The sequence below is a fragment of the Canis aureus genome, chromosome 27, assembly GCF_053574225.1.
Source record: "Canis aureus isolate CA01 chromosome 27, VMU_Caureus_v.1.0, whole genome shotgun sequence".
In the NCBI taxonomy this organism is placed as follows: domain Eukaryota; kingdom Metazoa; phylum Chordata; class Mammalia; order Carnivora; family Canidae; genus Canis; species Canis aureus.
In genome coordinates this window covers 38602288-38621329 of record NC_135637.1, presented here as the reverse complement: position 1 = coordinate 38621329, position 19042 = coordinate 38602288, and the positions used below count along the sequence as shown (strand labels likewise).

Sequence of the window (19042 nt, the reverse complement as noted above, 5' to 3'; positions counted from 1 at the left end):
ATAAACCAGGCCTGCTCAGCTCTGAGTTGAACAGATCCTGGCATGACACGGGACCCCACAGAACTATGCCCTCGGGATACGGGCAATTTCTTCTTAAAGTGAGCACATTCGGAGTGCGAGGGTAGTTGTGTCACTGCAGGAAGGGAAGACCTGTTTTTGTTGCTTAAATTTTATTTTAAAAATATTACCATGCTGACTTTAGAAGGGACCAAAAATAATGGTTTAAAATTTTAAAAGTAAAAAAACATATTTATTGAGTACCTATGTACTCAGTATTGTACCTTTGTGTAGGCTCTGCAGATAAAGCAGTATAATAAAAATTAATTAATTAATTAATTAAATCTGAGAGTATAAAATCCCTATTTCATCAAGGACAGTCTAAACAGCAGATTAAAAACAAACTGAACAAACTGAAAAGAAATTGGTGAATCAAAGGACAAATGCAAAGAAACAGTCCAGAATTGTACACCTAAGGACAAAGACAACAAAAATAAAAAAGGGACACCCAGTGGAAGGTGAGAAAATATAACATATGTCTTGTGGAGTTTCCTTTTGAAGAAAATAATAAAGAAATGAGGAACAGGCATTATTCTAATAAATAACGGAAAAATTTTCCTAACATCAATCTTCAGATTCAGAAAACCCCAAAATCATAATCAGGAGAAAGGAAAGGAAGGACACATACGCAAATCATGACTACCAAAGACAAAGTAGAATCTTTAAAGCAGCCAGAAAGAGAGCCGAGCTATGTGAGCTGGATTTGGAGCATCACACAAGAGCTAAGCAGGCACAGGACAGGGGTGGAAGGTCAGGGCGGAACCGGAGGTCTGCGTTGGAGGCCAGCAGGAACGAGGTGGGAGACAGAGAGGGCCTCAAATGCCAAGCTAGAGAGTCCAGCTTATATCACAAAATGAGGGGCCAGTCATCCCTCAAGGCTCTGATGAAGAAACAGAACCCGGAGTAACATGGGAAAAACTAACCGCTCAGCTGGACCAGAGCCAGCCAGGGGGAAGGCCACTAGAGACCAGCCTACGGTAACACGGACCTTCCCAGGGCAGTGATCAACTAGTGGAAAGAGACAAAATAAGGCAGGCAAAGGGGACATGGTAAAGGAAACCCAGCAGTGAGAGTCCGTGACAGTTTGTGACACTTAAATAGAATCAGTCCAATTTCTCCATCTTCTACCCTTACAAACAGATCACACTTTTTTCTGGGATGGATCTGAAATTTCCCTTTATGTGTTATGGGTCAGCAACGAATTATTTTAAATTCTACTTCCACAAACTACTTTAACAAGCAAGTTACCTCAGTTTCCCCCAATGAATGCTAGTACCTTGAGAAACATTTCATTCCTTAGTTCCTACAGAACACACAAAGGAGTCTCATCTCTTCTCAGGATTACTGAAGACAGTAAATGTAAAAGTACAGGTAGTACTAGAGGTAAACAGCCAACCATACACAGCTGTACATTTTGGATTCAATCCAAAGTAGTCTTTCCTACGCCAAAACTCTGTCACCCTCTTTTAGTTTCCTCACAACACTTATCCACAGTCTTGTTTATCTACCTTTGTATCACTTGTCTCCCTAAACCACCCTGACCCACTCCCACCGGACTAAACAATCAATGAGGAAAGAGATCTTGTTTGCATTGCTCGCCACTTGACTCATAACTAGATCGTGTGCAGCATAAAGCAGAGATAATCAATAGCTACTGGATGGGTGGATGGATGGATGGGCAGGTGGGTGGGTTGATGGATGCATAGGTGGGCACATGGATGGGTGAGTGGATGTATGGAAGGATACACTCAGGACTGCAGTATGGCACAATTCCAGGAGTACCATTAATTCACATGGAGTGGCTTGTACAGTACACAGAAAGTAGAGCCCTATACTATGGCAGGAAGTAGGCCAAGAGCTGGTGTTAGCCAAAAGGTAGACAGCTCAGACCTTATTTGACCTCAATATGTCCTGTTACATTTGCAAATTGGGCAAATTTACTCCTTTCCTGTTAGAGATAAACAAGAATTTTCTCTCATTTTCACAAGACTAATCTCGTTCTTTGAATAATCGAATATACATTCATGCTAAGCTCTTCCCATGTGGACACTCCTGCATCAACTAACCTGTCAATAAGCAGTTAATATTTTTAACTATTGACTGAGGATTCTGAGCTCCAGCTGTGAATTAGACATTGTAAATTCTGTAGTCAGTTCCTTATTCTCCCCTGGTCACAAATGTCTTTAGGGAAATTGTTTACATAGTCGACTGAGCTGTGGTACAAATACACCTAATGTTCCTGATTCAGAAGTGGTCAGTTCTGCAACTCATCAATATCAACCTTCAATTTAAGACTGCCTACCAAAAATGTTTTAAAAGAATGTAGAAATAGGTAATGAAGATTTCACAAACTGTCAGGCTCAATTTCCTGCACCACATCACTCTGACATCAAGAACATCTTCCCAGTATCCACATCAACCCCAACACAGAAACCAGTCTCCTGGGGCCCCTCCCTGACAAGTTATAACTACCACCCTTTGCTGACCCCATTCACTAAAGTTATGTTCCACCGCCCATGCTTGTAAGGTTATCCCACCATCTCTCTTAACCTTACAACTTTTGAGGCACATCTATGGAAACTACGATCTTAAAAGCATGTTAGTCTATGGGAATCCCAACTGGAGGGATTATGTTAAGTACCAAGCCCAAGAAGCACAGTGTCATGTCCCTGCAGGAGAAATATGGGCATGAGGGAAACGTAAAGCAACCCTGTGTGACCATGTGTCTTCCTTCTCTTGTCAACCTCCCGTAAGGTCTCCATGCCACAGAGACTCTGTCTTTACCTCCCTAAACAGCAGAGTCCTTTCTCAAAACAAAACTTTGTGGACATTCAATACATAAAACATAGAAAAGCAGAGCTGCTGGCTGATGGGACAATAAGCAGGTCACAGACATTGTCCTCCTCCCTTGGCCCTGACCTAGCCCCAGGCACACTGGAATCCCAAAGGCAACAAGGAACCAGGTCTAGAGAGCAGTGACCTGGTGGGGATGGCGATGGCAATGATGGTGGTGACAGTGATAATTTAACTTAGTAACAATGCCTCTAAGAGAAGAAGGAACAATACAGTCCCCACCCCATGCCAGCCTGTTGGAGCACTTCTACTAAATGTTTACCCACGGCACTTGTAAGCCCCTCAGTCGGGGAACTCCAATGGCTAGGTGCACAGAGCTCTTGGATTCATAGCCATGCTGGGGCTGCACCAAGAATGTTCCCCACCCCCCACCAGCAACCTGCAAAAGCAGCATCCTTTAGGGGACCTACGGCCTCCTGTCTGACCTAGGGCTTAACCCACATGAAAGAGCCAAAGAAAGCAGGAGGAGGGGAAATGCTCAATGAGATAGCACATGAATTATCATATACCTTAAGCAACTACCAGGGTGAAAACCTGCAGATCAGAGTTTGAGAAGTTTCACTATAGTTTGGAGAAATTGGTTGTCAAAGGTTATGTCACCTCCACAGCGCTGGGGTGGTTCAGTCGGTTAAGCACCTGACTCTCGATCTCAGCTCAGGTCATGATCTCAGGATCGTGAGATGGAGCCCCACACCGGGCTCCGCACCGAGTATGGAGCCTGCTTGAGATTCTCTCCCCATACCCCTCCCCCTACTCATGCACTTGTGCTTGTTCACTCTCCCTTTCTCTCAGAAAAACCAAAAAAGCCCAAAGGTGAGTCACCTCAATAAAAGGAAAAGCAGGTTTCAAAGTGTCCTGGTCAAGAGAGAATTTCCCGTGCTCCCTTCATGCATGGCGTTGGTCCCAGGGAATTTACAAGTCACTGTCACTGCATAATGTGACAGAAATTACCTGGGTTTTCTCATTACTGAGTCTTGACCATCATTAGTCATTTTACAGGACGTATGAACACCATTGGCAATTATGTTTATTTTAATACTTCTGTCCTAGCGCCATGGCCTACTTTGGAGTACTAGCTGAACGGGTAAGGATCAGGTCTTTCAGATAACCAGATGGAACCATTTACGCAGTTGCCCACAGAGAACATCTTATAGTCACTTTTCAGCATGTCATAAAAGAAAAATTTAAAAGATGGGGGAAACATGGAAGTTATAGCAAGTAAAAGTGGATCCAGAACACTATCATTCCAACTCTGTACTTTTTCAGAGATATACTCACTCATAAGAATAAAAACTGGAAGCATCCACACCAAAATGTTATCAGGGGCTACCTGAGTGGTAGTGGGCATTTTGTTGTTTGAAATCATCAGTGCTTACCACGTCTTTGGTGTAATGTCAGGGAAAAGATACATTTAAAAACAAAAAGAAATTTTACAGTGACACTGATTCAATATATCTGAAATTTTGAGGTTTGTATATCTTGTAAATTTTGGGATTCCTGTAGAAAGGCCAGGGCTGCCCCAACCTGTGTGCATGTGTGGCCAAACTCTAGACAGCATTCCTTCGAAAGGAGCAGAAAGCAGCTCATGCCACAGCTCAGGTGAGCCAAACCTTGCTGCCCCAGCAGCACAGCAGGCACACAGGGAAGGACATGTGGTCGGAGCAGACGCTCCTCCTAGCCCCTCAAAGGTGGCTCAGTCCACCATCAGCCACGCAGCACAGCCTCACCAGTGACAGCACCAGGCCCGTCTAGAAGCCTTCACTTCTGTGAAGACAAGGCTCATTTAACTGTTGGTGGTAAGGCTGCCTTTGTATTAATGCAAAGCACAAAAAAAACTCTTGGACGTGTCTGCCGTCGAAGTGTCATGGCTGTGAGCAATCAGTGAGGCAGCGTTAATTGTCCAAAGCACAGTGAATGAAATCAAGCCAAGCTGGGTTCAAGCACTGGCTCTACCAGTCTCTGACTGCTTGAGGCGGGCAGGCTTCATAATGTCACTGCCTCAGCTGACTCATGCTTCAGAGAAGGTAGACACACCTACCTCCCAGGCTTTAGTGAAGATTTAAAATATTTACAGGTACATACAGCATCTACCAACTAAATAAAAATATTTTAGAAGCCTAAATACACAGACTCTCAAATCATGTAGCCCACTACTGAAAAAAAAAAGTGGATTTCACTTATTCTCAAACTGCCTCAAACTTAAAACTCACATCCTGCAGGGCAACTTCCCAGCTGCACACACTGACGTGACCACCCAGCCAACACTATGAACTTGAACAGATGGTCTACGTTTCAAAGGCTATGGGCTCTGAAACAACTCTGTGAACTCCATGAGAAGATCGCTTGGCAAAACAGCAGGTCTGTGCTACATCATCCTTATGGACCCTGTTCGGGAAGGATCTGGGTAATGCTGCTGCGTCAGAAACATGCAAGCCCACTCCTACTGCCTCTTCTGGCCTCATCAGCTCAGAACGTATCAATGGAGATATGAGAGCCTACACCAGACAAGGCGCACTCTTCATCATGTCTCAGATGCCAGTAAAATTATGAAACAATAACTGCTAGAAATATTAAACTTTAAGATGCTTATTAAAGGGAATCCCTGGGTGGCTCAGCGGTTTAGCACCTGCATTTGGCCCAGGGCGCAATCCTGGAGTCCCGGGATCGAGTCCCACGTTGGGCTCCTGGCATGGAGCCTGCTTCTCCCTCCTCCTGTGTCTCTGCCTCTCTCTCTCTGTGTGTGTCTATCATGAATAAATAAATAGATAAATCTTTAAAAAAAAAGATGCTTATTAAATGTTGTAAGTGTAGTCATAAACCAAACAAGAATCCATGAAATTGGAACAAGTAGGAAAAATGGTGGAGAAAGCAGAGTGGAAGATTTAAATTCCACAAGCATTAGGGTATTTTTCAAATTTCGCTTCAAAAAGGGGAGACAGCACGGGACACGATCTCCATGGCAGAGACTGAGAGACAGACCTGCTGTACACCCACTGTGTCAGCCAGGTGCACTGTGGGAAACAGCAGGCCAGCCATGTAACCACTTGGAACCTTAGTACCTCGTCTAGGAAAGGGGGCTTGACGTTCCCATGATAATGTGATGACCACAGACATAAAATACTTGGCCCCAGACCCATCCACAGTGTTCTAAGTCTGTAGATTAAAAGGAAAACAAAAAAACCTAAAGGATCAAGGTGACACATACATGATGTGGCCTGTTCCATAGGGAGCCAGCATATCAAAAGACATCCACTGGAGGTCACAGGATATGAAATGACCAAAGACCCTGACCTTGACAACAAACATTATTGAGGAGATAAGAACTGCAGGCTATCGGGGAGGAAATAAAGTAACCACTACCCACTGTACCTGTAGGGGGAGGAGCCGTCGGGGCAGGTCACAGTTCAGGGCCAACAGGGCATCCGTCAGGGTAAGAGTGAAACCAAGAAGGGACAGCTGATTCAGAGGCCACGTGCTCACTGAGCTTTGCTACTGGCTTCCCTGTTCCAGAATCAGAGGCAGGGAGGTATCTGGCTGCAAATGTGTTATCCCTTTCACCTGCCCAGAGCTTCAAGGTGCCCGTTATGGTCTTTCTTGTCCTTGGGGCATCAGGAAGGGGTCCGCGGGGCTGCATCAGGGCTGCTCTAGGAGGAGTTAAGAGCAGCATCCCTCTGCTTGGTCAAGTTGCTTCTGGGGCCAGAAGCTGAGTGACTGTGCTGCCCTAAGAACCACCTCCATCCCAGAGATGGGCCCGAGGACAGCAGAAGGAGCCATGCCAGGTCCAGCCGCAGCTCTGGCTGCTACCTACCTCCTCAGCTGCTCTTCTGTATTTATCCACAGGCTCCTTTTCTGTTATTCTCGTATGTGCCTCCTCAGGCAGGGTCTTGTCTCTTCCTTCATAACGACGTTCCCGACCAGATGCTTTTGTGCAATCCTCCAAAATCTCAATGATGATCCTGCAATGGATGAACAACTGAAGCTTGGCCACTGTGAAAATGGAACCATAAAGCCCTAAAGCTGAGACACTCCTTCTAAATCCAGTCCATGTCACTGTGAGCAAAAACATTAAAGTATTGGATGGGAAACAAAAAATTCACAACTGACCTTCCCCAACCTCCCATTCTCCTCCTTCCTTTCTCCATTTTGAAAGCTTTCTCTTTCTCTCTCTCTCTCACTCTTTTGTGCCATAAATATACATAATGCTAAACCCCATCTTTTAACAGAAAACTAAAGTCTGTAAATTTTCTGTCACAGAGGCATTTCTCCTTTTATAAATTATCTCCATTCTTTCTCAACAAATAACTGATTCTGACAAATGAACTGCATCAACTTCAGCATGAAAACAAAGGTAAGTACTGTTACCCTCTTTACAAGTTAATGAAAAGGTGCTCATTCCTCGGAGGCCAAACCATTACCCTCATGAACGATATCTCATCTGGTGACATATGTGGAAATGGGCTTCTGTATAACCAGGAAGCTAGAGATGTTTTGCATCTGACAAAGAACAAAGAGGGTTCTTCATGCAGTCCCTCATTTGTACAGCCGTTTGTATTTCCACACCAAAGAATGTGCAATCTAATGGCAGCTGGCGACAGGGCATCTTATTGTAATCATGTTTAATCAATAGCATTCTATTTTCCTCTCTCTAGAACCATCTATGAGAACTAGGTTCTCAACTCTTTGCGCTCACATAAGCCCTACATCACTGACTGGCTGATGAAAGCAAAGGCTATTCTAATACCACTCAAATTTCAGAAAGACCATCAAGTCTTTGAAGCCCATCCTTGGACCCCAGGATAAAAATCCTCAGGCCATGTACCAAACAGGGTGGCTGACATCTTGAGCCTACCAACAGAATTAACTATGTGAGGAAACAAATCTCGGAACAAAAGACATCACTCCTTTAACAGCTCTCAGGACCTAGTCATACAGCCTGAGGCAGTCTCCCAATTACTGTCGCTCTATCCTGTCTCTGAGAAAGAGCCACACCTGTAAATAATCAAACGCAGGTGTTCTCTGGGTTACAACGGTTTAAGTTACGATTCCTTGACTTTTGGTGTTGCAAAAGCAATACACATTCAGTGGAGACCCTATGTGAATTCTGATCTATGCCCGGGTTACCAATATGCGGTAGAAAACTCTCCCAGGATGCTCTCAGCTCCCAGGCAGCCAGCCACGAGACATGAGGCTGACTTAGAGCCACTCTGTACCCACACAACCATTCTGTTTCTCATTTTCAGTACAGTACTGAGTAAATCACATGACTGATTCAACACTTCATTATAAAATAGACGTGTTAGTTGATTTTGCCCAACTATGAGCTGATGTAAGTGTTCTGAGCAGGATGAAAGGAGGCTGGGTTGATCTATGATGTTCAGTATGTTAGGCATATTAAATGCATTTTCAACTTACAATACTTTCAACTTAGATGGGTTTATCATGATAGAAACCCACAGTAAGTTGAAGAAGATGTGTACAGTCGCAAAGAAAGCTACTGTCACTGACAAAAAATACTAACAAAAATTAGCTATTACATTGGCTTAAGAGTGAGTGCTCGATTAAAACTTCAGAGTAAAATGTATTTACACAAATGAACATCATCTCTTGATGATACGAACACAGTGTATACACCTAAAGATAAATCAGGACTTTTCCCCCTACGAGAAAATATACCTCAGGAAACAGCTATCATCTCATATTCAAGATCTCATATTATGAACAAAATCTGTTTATTTTGAATTATAAAATAATGTTTGGGAAAGGAACTTCAATCAGTGCTAGCCTTGGATGTTTTAACAAAACAAAAAAAAAAAAAAAAGGAAGCAAAAGAATAGAGGTACAACCTAACAATGGCGTTTATGAGCTAATGTTTTTTAAAAGCCCAAAATCCGGATTGCTTTTTTCAATCATATTTAATATCATGATAAAAACTAAATGATATTTCACATCATTTTAAAAAGCAATCCGGATTTTGGGGTAACGAGGTGGTTTATCTCTGTTTCCCTCGAAATCCTCATTAAGACTATACTAGAAGGGAGGAAAAGACAAAAATCCCTGAGGACAAAGAGAACAGAAAAGTAGATGAGAGCAGACAACAGACATCGGTGGCATTTTGGAAGCCAAGAGCAGAGAGGATTGCCGAGCCCAGCAGAGCCAGCTGGAACCTTACTACCCGGGAAGCAAACAAGAGCCAGCTGACTGCTCCTGAAAGGCTCAACAAACAGGGCTGTGGTTTCTCCAAAGGACAGGGAAAGGGGCTGGGAGGAGGTAGACTGGTTAAAAGTCTACATAAAAGCAGTTAGACCCTTCCCTGACACCATGCACAAAAATTAACTCAAAACAGATTCAAGACCTACACGTCAGACCTGACAATGTATAACTGCTGGAAGAAAACACGGAAGGAAAGCTTCATGACACTGGATTTGGCAACGATTTCTCATATAGGACACCAAAAGTTCAGGCAACAAAAGCAAAAATAGATAAATGGGACTATGTGAAACAGAAAAACTTCTGCACAGCAAATGAAACGTAACAAGGCACCCTATGAAGTGGGAGAAAATATTTGCAAACTACATACACAATAATGGGATTAATAAACAATATATAAGGAATTCTTACAACTCAACCCAAAAGACAAAGAACCCAATTTAAAAAACTGGCAAAGGACTTGAAGAGATATTTCTCCAAAGAAGATATAGAGCTGGTCAATGAGGATACAAAACGGTCCTCAGCATCACTGATCATCAGGGAAATGAAAATCAATACCACATGACATATCATCTCACACGTGTCAGAGTGGGAAGGAAGGAGGTAAGGAGGGAAGGATGGGGAGGAAACAGGTGTGGGCAAGGATGCGGAGAAAGGGGAACCCTCTTACACTACTGGTGGGAATACAAACTGGTGCAGCCACTTTGGAAAAAGGATGGAATATCTTCAAAAAGTGAAAAGTAGAACTACCCTACAATCCAGTAATTGCATCACTGGGTATTTACCCAAGGAATATGAAAACACTAACTCAAAAAGATTCATGCACCCCTGTGTTTATAGCAGCATTTTTCATGATAGCCAAATCATGGAAGCAGCCCAAGTGTCCATGGACTGATGAATGGATAAAGACGATGTGGTGTACATATACACAACAGAGTATCACTCAACCATCAAAAAGCATGCAATCTTGCCATTTGCAATGACAGGGATGGAGCTAGAGAAGATTATGCTGATGAGATAAGTCAGCCAGAGAAAGAAAAATACTGTATGATTTCACTCATATGCAGAATTTAAGAAATAAGTGAACAAACAAACGAAATGTTAACTACAGAGAACACACTACATGGTCACCAGAGGAGAGGTGAGTTGGGGATGGGGGACATAGGTGATGCGGATGAAGGAGTGCACCTGTCATGATGAGCACCAAGTGATGTATAGAATGCTGAGTCAGTAGACGGTACACAGTAAACTAATATTAACGCTGTATGTTAATTATAGTTGAACAAAATATGGAAAAACTTTAAAATAAAAAATAAACTTTTAAAAGAGGTATTTGCACATTGATGTTCACTGCAGCACTATTCACAATAGCCAAGAGGTGGAAAGAACCTAAATGTCCAACAGCGAGCGAATGGATAAAGAAAAACTGGTTCAGACATAAAATGGATTATTTAGTCTTTAAGAAATGAGGAAATCCTGTTATATGCTACTACAAGGATGAACTTTGAGGACATTATGCTGAGTAAGAGAAGCCTGGCACCCAAAGACAAATACTGTAAGAATCCTCATACATAAGGTACCGGAAGCAGTCAGACTCTTAGAAATCGGGAGTAGAAGAGTGGTTCCAAAGGCTAGGGCAGGGAGGAAGGGAGAGCTGGATCAATGGGTACAGAGATTCAATTCTCCAAGATGCAAAAGTTCTAGAGGTCTTTGCATAACAATGTTGATATAGTCAACACTACTGTAATACACACTTAAAAATGGTTCATATGGTAAATTGCATATTTTAAGATTTTATTTATTCATGAGAGACACAGAGAGGCAGAGACACACAAAGGCAGAGGGAGAAGCAGGCTCCCTGTGGGGGGCCCGATGTAGGACTCGATCCCAGGACCCCGGGGTCATGACCTGAACCAAAGGAAGATGCTCAACTGCTGGGCCACTCAGGTGCCCCTAAATCTTATATTTTTTATGTTTTTTTTTTTTTTACCACAATAAAAAAAAAGTGGGAGATTATCCTGGATTATCTAGGTAGGTCCAATGTAGTCACAAGGGTCCAAAAAAAGTGAAAGAAGAAGAGAGAAGAGGACAGAGGAATGTAACAGGAGATGTACTTGACCTGCTCACTTAAAGAGGCCCCTACCTGGAAGGAGGCCAACAGCCAACAAATGCAGCCTCAAGAAGCTAGAAAAAGATAGGGAACAGATTTTCCTCTAGAGCCACCAGAAAGGCACGCAACTGTGTAGACACCACACCTTGACTATGGCCCAGTGAGAACCATCAGACTTTTTTTTTTTTTTTAAAGATTTTATTCGCTTACTCCTGAGAGACACAGAGAGAGGCAGAGACACAGGCAGAGGGAGAAGCAGGATCCCTGCAGGGAGCCTGATGTGGGACTCAATCCCAGGACCTCGGGGTCGCACCCTGAGTGGAAAACAGACGGTCACATGCTGAGTCACCCAGGCATCTCGAGAACCATCAGACTTCTAACCTACAGAACTGTAAGGTCAAAAAATGCTATTTGTTTTAAGCCAAAAAAAGAGGGGGCAATTAGAACCCCAGATCTTTCCCCCAGCTAATGGGGCCAGACAAACCATCCTTATTTCCATGAAACAAGAACAGGATCTTATTTAAAAAAATAAAATATTCAAATATTCAGTGACCAGTAAAAACTAAAACATGCTAGCAGAAAATAAAATGTCAACAATACTAAGAAAATCCCCCAGAAAGTAGAACAAAAACACAGAGACAAAAAAATTGTTCAGAAAAAAAAAAGAAAATGAGATAATCAAACCAGTGAGTTCAAATATCCAACTAACATTCTTGCAGGAAAGAGAGAAAAGAGTGGAAAGGAAATTATCTGAGAGTAGTACAAGAAAATTTCCCAAATTGAAAGGACCACTGACATCAAGAGATCCTAAGACCTATGTCCCAACTGGAAATTTCAGCATTCTGGGGATAAAGAGTCAAACATTTTCCAGAGAAAGAAAGCAGTTCACATACAACCAACCAACTGGAAAGCAGAATGGCCGGAGACATTTCAAAGTAAGTATCACAAAGCTCAGCCACAATCAAAACACAGTCTTTATAATAAAGCAAACATTAAATATTAATGTATCCACACACTGTAACAGGACTACAGATACAAAATAGAGACAGGGTGAGGAGGCGCTTACCTAGGGTAAAGGTTATGTGTGAGGGCCCAATCTTCAGCAGGAAATCAATATAGAAGTCTAAAATTTTAAAAGAGATCAATAAATGGCATTTACAGCATATGGTGTGCTGTTTAGAAATAGGCAAATATAAGTGAATGTAAGGAAAAGAGTTGAAAGGGCTACCTCTGGGCAAAGGAGTAAGGGCAGCATAAGAACAGGGGATGGCCGTTATACTATGATTTTTTTTTTCTTAAAGATTTATATATTTATTTTAGAGAGAGAAAGAGAAAGCATGAGCGGGAGAGAAGCAGAGGGAGAGGAAGAATATCAAGCAGACCCTTGCTGAGCATGGAGTCCGATGCAGGGCTTGATCCCAGGACCCTGAGGTCATAACCTGAGCTGAAATCAAGATTGGACACCTAACTGGCTGAGCCACCCAAGCACCCCTGATATAGTATTATTTTAATTATAAACAATGTGCTTGTAATCACCTCAAAATAAACAGAATACACGGATGAATAGATGGAATGAAGGAGGAAAGAACATTTAACAAAGCAAACCTACAAACCATCCCCTGGTGGAGATCTCTGAAATAACAGCTTTCCTAAGCTGGGGCACATAGTTATTTAAGAGCTCAGAGTAAAACTTCTGATCATAGCATCACATGCGGATTCTGAATGCACTGCACTGGAAACAACTAACACAGTGACATGCTCTGGAAAACACTACTGGATGCTTCAGAAATGTGATCAATAATAGAGATGCTGACATCAGATATGTATGTAAAAACAGGAGAAAGGACATCTGGGTGGCTCAGTGGTAGAGCCTCTGCCTTCAGCTCAGGGCATGATCTCAGGGTCCTGGAATCGAGTCCCTCATCGGGCTCCCTGCAGGGGGCCTGCTTCTCCCTCTGACTGGGTCTCTGCCTCTCTCTCTGTGTCTCTCATGAATGAATAAATAAAATCATTTTTTTTATTATTTTTTTTTTATTCATTTATGATAGTCACAGAGAGAGAGCGAGAGAGAGAGAGAGAGAGAGGCAGAGAGAGAAGCAGGCTCCATGCACTGGGAGCCTGATGTGGGATTCGATCCCGGATCTCCAGGATCGCGCCCTGGGCCAAAGGCAGGCGCCAAACCGCTGTGCCACCCAGGGATCCCTGAATAAATAAAATCTTAAGAAAAAAAAGACTGGGAAGAAAATACTCTTGAGGTAGGAAACGGCATTAGCTACAATACCCAGTTTGATAAAAATACATGATTATTAAATACACTATATTTGACTAAATTAATTAAATGTTACAAATAGGCATTCGACTCTTACCTCGAAGTGCCCAAAATATTCTTCATATTCAAAAATTCTTTACAAAATCAAAAATTGTGGAGGTTTTTTTTTTTAGTTCTTCTCAGGGGAAAACATGGGAAATATAAACCGAGCATAAGAGGTACAGGAAGAAATTAAAAACCCATTTACCTGAATTGTGTTGTTATTTCTCTACATCAGCCTTCCTTCCAACCTAGGAGGAAACAATAAGTAAAATAAAATATAATGAGCTACATGTAAAAAAAAAAAAACTAAACTAAAATCCAGGGTAACCACTGTTTACTTCTTATTCTCGTCCCATAGCAATACCTGTGCTTTCCCACTTCCCGGCTGGTTTCTCGCTACCACGGTATACAGAGAAGATGTTATTAGGCAAAGCCATGTGAAAGCAAGCTTTTAAATCTCCTGTGAATAAAAAACTGTACGCAAGCACATTTAATGGTATAGCATGAGTTTCAGAATCATCTGCTTTTATAAATTATCTCTCCTCTACTAAGGCAGATAATTTGCTAATTGATGATACAGAGAAAGATTTAAAAAAAAAAAAAGCAAGAGGAAATCATTTCTCAAACTCTAAGAATTACAACGACAAGGGCAGCACCATGTTTAAATCTTCACTTTTGTACCAAACGCGATCCCTAGCAAGGCAAGTGGAACATCTACAGACTACATATATATAAATGTAGATGATCGAAAAGCTTGGAAATCATCTTTGATCCGCATCCCCTTAAAGGCTTGGACTTGCTTCCTCATTTAATTTCATTAAAGACTTTCCCAACTAAGAATGACATAGCACCCTTCCAATACAGGTGTGAATTATGGTACCTCCAGGAAGAGGACAAAGTTCACTTTCTAAAAAAATCCATCGGCATCCATGTTAATATATGGCATGCATACAGCAAAGCACAGCAGTCTTGAGTGGCTCACTTAGTTGAGCTAAAGCAAATACACATGTGGAGCCACCACTCTCCCCAAAGGTCACCACTGCCCTGACTTCAAATACAACGCATTCGTGTTTCCTGTTGGGCAAGGTGCCGTTACCCTGGCACATGCCTGGGAGTCCACGAATCCCCGTATCTGGACCAAAATAAAATGCTCTGGGAAGAGAAATGCAGGTAGTCACTGACTACAAGGACTTATCTCAGAAAGATGTTGACACGTCTGGGGAAGGTGTTTTGGCTGATTGGATGGTTGTTTGAGGTCAACCTGCAGGATCTCTAGAGACTGTGGGACAGATGTTTTATGATATAAATAGATGAATGTTCCACTGGCAGTTAGATTCTCCTTTCTGTAGGTACAGAAACACCTATGAAAATACAGGTAATAATCAAATGACTTTGTGCTAAAAACTAGGCTAAGGTACTGATAGTCATTTGATCTTCTAATTGCTGTAAAGCCTGCAGACAGATAAGGACGCTGTGTCTCAGAACAGGTAAGGGTGGGGATCCCTGGGTGGCGCAGCGGTTTGACGCCTGCCTTTGGCCCAGGGCGCGATCCTGGAGACCCGGGATTGAATCCCACATCAGGCTCCCGGTGCATGGAGCCTGCTTCTCCCTCTGCCTGTGTCTCTGCGCCCCTCTCTCTCTCTCTCTGTGACTATCATAAATAAATAAAAAATTAAAAAAAAAAAAAAAAGAACAGGTAAGGGTGCTACTCCAAGCTAAACAGTAGGTGAGGCAAAACTGTTCCTCTTTTTTTCTTAAAGAGTTTATTTATTTGAGAGTAAGCATGAGAAAGAGAGAGAGCGCGCCCAAGAGTTGGGGGAGGAGCAGAGGGAGAGAGAGAGAGAGAGAACCAGACCCCCACTGGGCAGGGTCCCTGATGTGGGGCTCCAATCCCAGGACCTGAGATCATCACCTGAGCAAAGGCAGATGCTTAACCCACTGAGCCACCCAAGCGCCCCCAATTTCGCTCGTCTTTACAGCTTCTATGCAGGTGTAGACACACCAAAAAAACAAAAGGAAAATGTTCACAGAAAAGAGGCCAGGCTAATTAGATACAGAATATGCTATATGGTTCCAACTAATGAATCATTTAAAGAAAAAGAACCAAGTAATTCAGTGTCCACAGAAGTCTTCTGAGTTACGGGAAAGCTGACTAGTTCTGTCACTTGTAAGGTAGGCCCACTTATCTGCCTGGGCCTCAAAGGAGCAGTTTCAAAAGAAATCCGTACCCTTCACAAGACGTAATTTTCTACCGTGTTAATTTGTTTTTTGCTCTAGATGCTTCTCCCACTGCAGCAGGGAAATCTAGAGAACTTGATGTCCATCAGAAAAAAGTCACAGACGCAGAGACAACGTGCCACCAAAAAGTTACCGAGGAACCTACTGACAATTCCACCTTCAAACGACATGCCATACCTGCATGAATATTTAATTGTAAGTACTTTCAAGAAGCGGGAAACAATTCAAAACAGAGAACTTTCTATTCTCCTTGAGGAAGGAGAGGAAAGAAAATACCCAAAAAGAGTGGATATAAGACTGTGATGCACTCGCCGAAGGGCAAGTAGCTCATAGGGCCTTCCTGCACCCTCACTGCCAGGTACAAGACGATGGTGAGGACATGAGCTAGGACCACCGGACACCATCGGTAAATTAAGTAAATGCTGTCGCATTTAATCCTAGGAGAACCCTAGCAGGGAGGGGTTGGGATCCCCAGCTAATGGGAGCAGACACGAGGCCACAGTGCCAAGTAGGAAGGAGATCCCATCAAGTCTGCAGGGGACCAAAGACACAGGACAGTTCCGGCTCCCAGGTGAAAGCCACCAAACCTGCTGTTCAATTCCAATTCACTTAAGGATTCTTTCACTATTTCCTGGTTTCAAATTGGTTTTGATTTGTCCTGAGTAAAGGCTACCGGGCATGCCTTCCTCCTACAAGAGGGTTAAGGTCTTGACAGTGAGTGGCTTGAGGACAGAAACAAAAATAGGCCTGGATGGACTCTTTTTATCGAGGAGCTAACGGTTAAAGCGGCTGAGAGCCCCCGGGGACTGTGTGCACACGGAACCTGGCACAGGGACAGCACAGCAAAGCTGCAGGTTTTTCTACCCCCGACACGCCGCAGAGAAATAACGGGGGTTCTTTCTGGGGCTTGGGAGTAAGCCAGGTGAACTGTGCTCACCTTGGCACAGCTAAAGCACCTGGGGGCCAGGCGGGGTACTTATCTACGTTAACCCACGCACAGGCGCAATGCTGGGGGGCAGAGCACCCGGCAAGGTAGCCTGCCCTTGTTCACTAATTGTGGACAGTGGCACTCACCCTGCTGTGCTACTGCTGCTGACTCCCCTCAAGAAAACCACACCCGGAGCACAGAGCTCAGAGAGAGAGAGGAGTGAGCTCAAGCAGCAAGGCTGAGGAGAGAAAAGATTCAAGGTCACGACACTCTGCAAGGCGGGCAAGCCCTCACTTCTCTTCCTCCTGGATCAGGGAGGGCAGTGGCCTCCTCTGGGGGGGCCGGGTCAGTCTGACAGTTTGGGAGGGAGAGGCTGTCCACAGGACGACAGGGCGACAGTGCTGAAACCAACTGCCATTGTCCACCCCGGACACGTGACACGGAAAGGGCAGCGGGCACGCTTCGCTGTTGGCAGCCCTGGCCCAAACTGTGCAATTCAGTTGTTTCTTCTCGGGGGGCGGGTAACGGTGTGAAATTAGACAGGAACGGTACGGAGCCCAGTCACAGCACAAGATCAATTTAATTACACTTTTGTATTTTTATTACTTTTTTCACTAAAACTTCGCTTTATTAGAATAGTAAAAAACCAGTACAAGTTTCCTCATTCTCACTCATAAACAGCAAATGCAAATTAACCCTTAATTTGAAACTTCAAAATCCAAAGTACAAAGTTAGTGCTTTCCTCCTAATCGATAAGATTCAACAAACACAGTTTAACGGATCCAGTTTTTTTCCTTTGCTCTGCTTGGAGAAGCAGCTCCGTGGTCTCTTGGCAGCGGGGGGCTTCAGGGCCAGCTGGCGGGCCCCAGGCACACGGCTGACCGGAAGGGGCACGTGCACTTGCACACCTGCAGACACCTGCCTTCTGCTGGCGGCAGCCTCGGCCTCTGGGCCAGGGAAGCCTTGAGCTGCCCCTCACTGCACGGCCTTCCTCCTTTCCACCAGAAGCCTAGCACGGAGAGGGAACAGGGTCTCCTGCCCCCCTCCCCAGCCCCTGCTTCTTCCAGGAAGCCCCAGCTCCTTCTCCAAGCTGCTCACCAGGGCACAAAAGAAAACGCAAACTACAAGGAAATCATCCGTGAACTCCCCTGGCGACTTCTCAACTTGCCTCTCAAAAGGCTTTCTTTTTTCTTCTCTTCTGTAAAGTGCATCTGAATAGAGGAGTTTGGAGGAACGGGTTCATCTGAAAGAAAAGGACACGTTTGCAAACTGCAGCCCACTAACATGTGGGAGCTGAGGGAGAGCATCTGGGGGAGAGGGTGACATTTTCAGAGAGATACAAAGCACTTAGTCATTCCCAAAGATGATAAAGAGAAAGCAACTGTACTCCAGGAAGCGACAGAGAAATCGATGGGAACAGAGTGAACTGGTAACTGCCCAGAGGCAAATCCTTGGAGGCCTGAGGGTGACCTCTGGCGAAAATCACCCCTTGCGCCCCTTCCCCAGAGAGAAGGCAAGGGCCTTCCCGAGGGAAAAAGGAAAGAACCCTCATCCTTCCGCTGGGCAGACCTTGGCTGGGTGGGGGCGCGGGGATGCGGGAGCAGCTCCTCTGAATGAGCCCGCAGTTCAGCAGAGGAACAGGCAAAGCAGTATTCCCACTTCTGGGTGCCACGTGGTACAGGGAGGGAAGAGCAGGCATCCGGGCGCTTCCCTGCCAGGAGCCCTGCACCGTTCCTGGACATCGTTCCTGGACATCGCAAGGATCTCATTTTGACCCCTGAAAGCAGCCTGAGAGACCCACCAATGTCATCTCCTTCTTCCTGGTGGAACTGAGGACGTCTGGGACACAGAAAGGGCTTTCAGACAAACGCAGTAGTTTTACTCTAGTTAAATCTTCAGATATCTCTGCCTCCACCCCAAATATAAGACGTATCCCTGTTGTCCCTGCCAAAGGCTGCCCAGAGGAGTGTCAGGTGCCCAGAAGCTCACGGACTTTCTGACATCTCAAGGCCCCCCCTGCCTCCTTGGAGGAGGGTCCGGCTGTCACAAAACCACTACCGTGGATGTGCCCATACAACCTTCCTCAACGTCAATCACAGCTCCTCAGGGGCCAGGGCCGTGCTCTGTCCCTGCTCATCACGCTCCCGGCACCTGCGGCAGCTAGAGATCATCAGCCACAAAATCCTGTATTTTTCTCTACCAATTCTATGAATACAAACTTCTCAGGTCAGTTCACCCACCTTACTTTGCACATTTAGTCATCATTTTCTTTTCTTTCTTTTTTAAAAGATTTTAATTATTTATTCCTGGGGATCCCTGGGTGGCGCAGTGGTTTAGC

At 44.2% G+C, this 19042-nt stretch overlaps 1 protein-coding gene across 8 annotated transcripts in view; it reads right to left on the bottom strand.

Annotated features, from left to right (window-relative positions):
- SGMS1 (sphingomyelin synthase 1) overlaps window positions 1-19042 on the bottom strand; it is a 251021-nt gene that overhangs the window by 129937 nt on the left and 102042 nt on the right. For 3 of the 8 annotated variants that reach the window (XM_077874860.1, XM_077874862.1, XM_077874864.1), the window contains 3 exons: window positions 13744-13786; window positions 12294-12350; window positions 6719-6866 (listed from right to left, as the gene is read on the bottom strand). The gene's annotated coding sequence lies outside the window, so the exon portion shown is untranslated. Of the gene's footprint in view, window positions 1-5536; window positions 5658-6718; window positions 6867-12293; window positions 12351-13743; window positions 13787-19042 lie in introns of those variants that run through there. The other 5 variants (XM_077874861.1, XM_077874866.1, XM_077874867.1 and 2 more) reach the window with 3 other exon arrangements.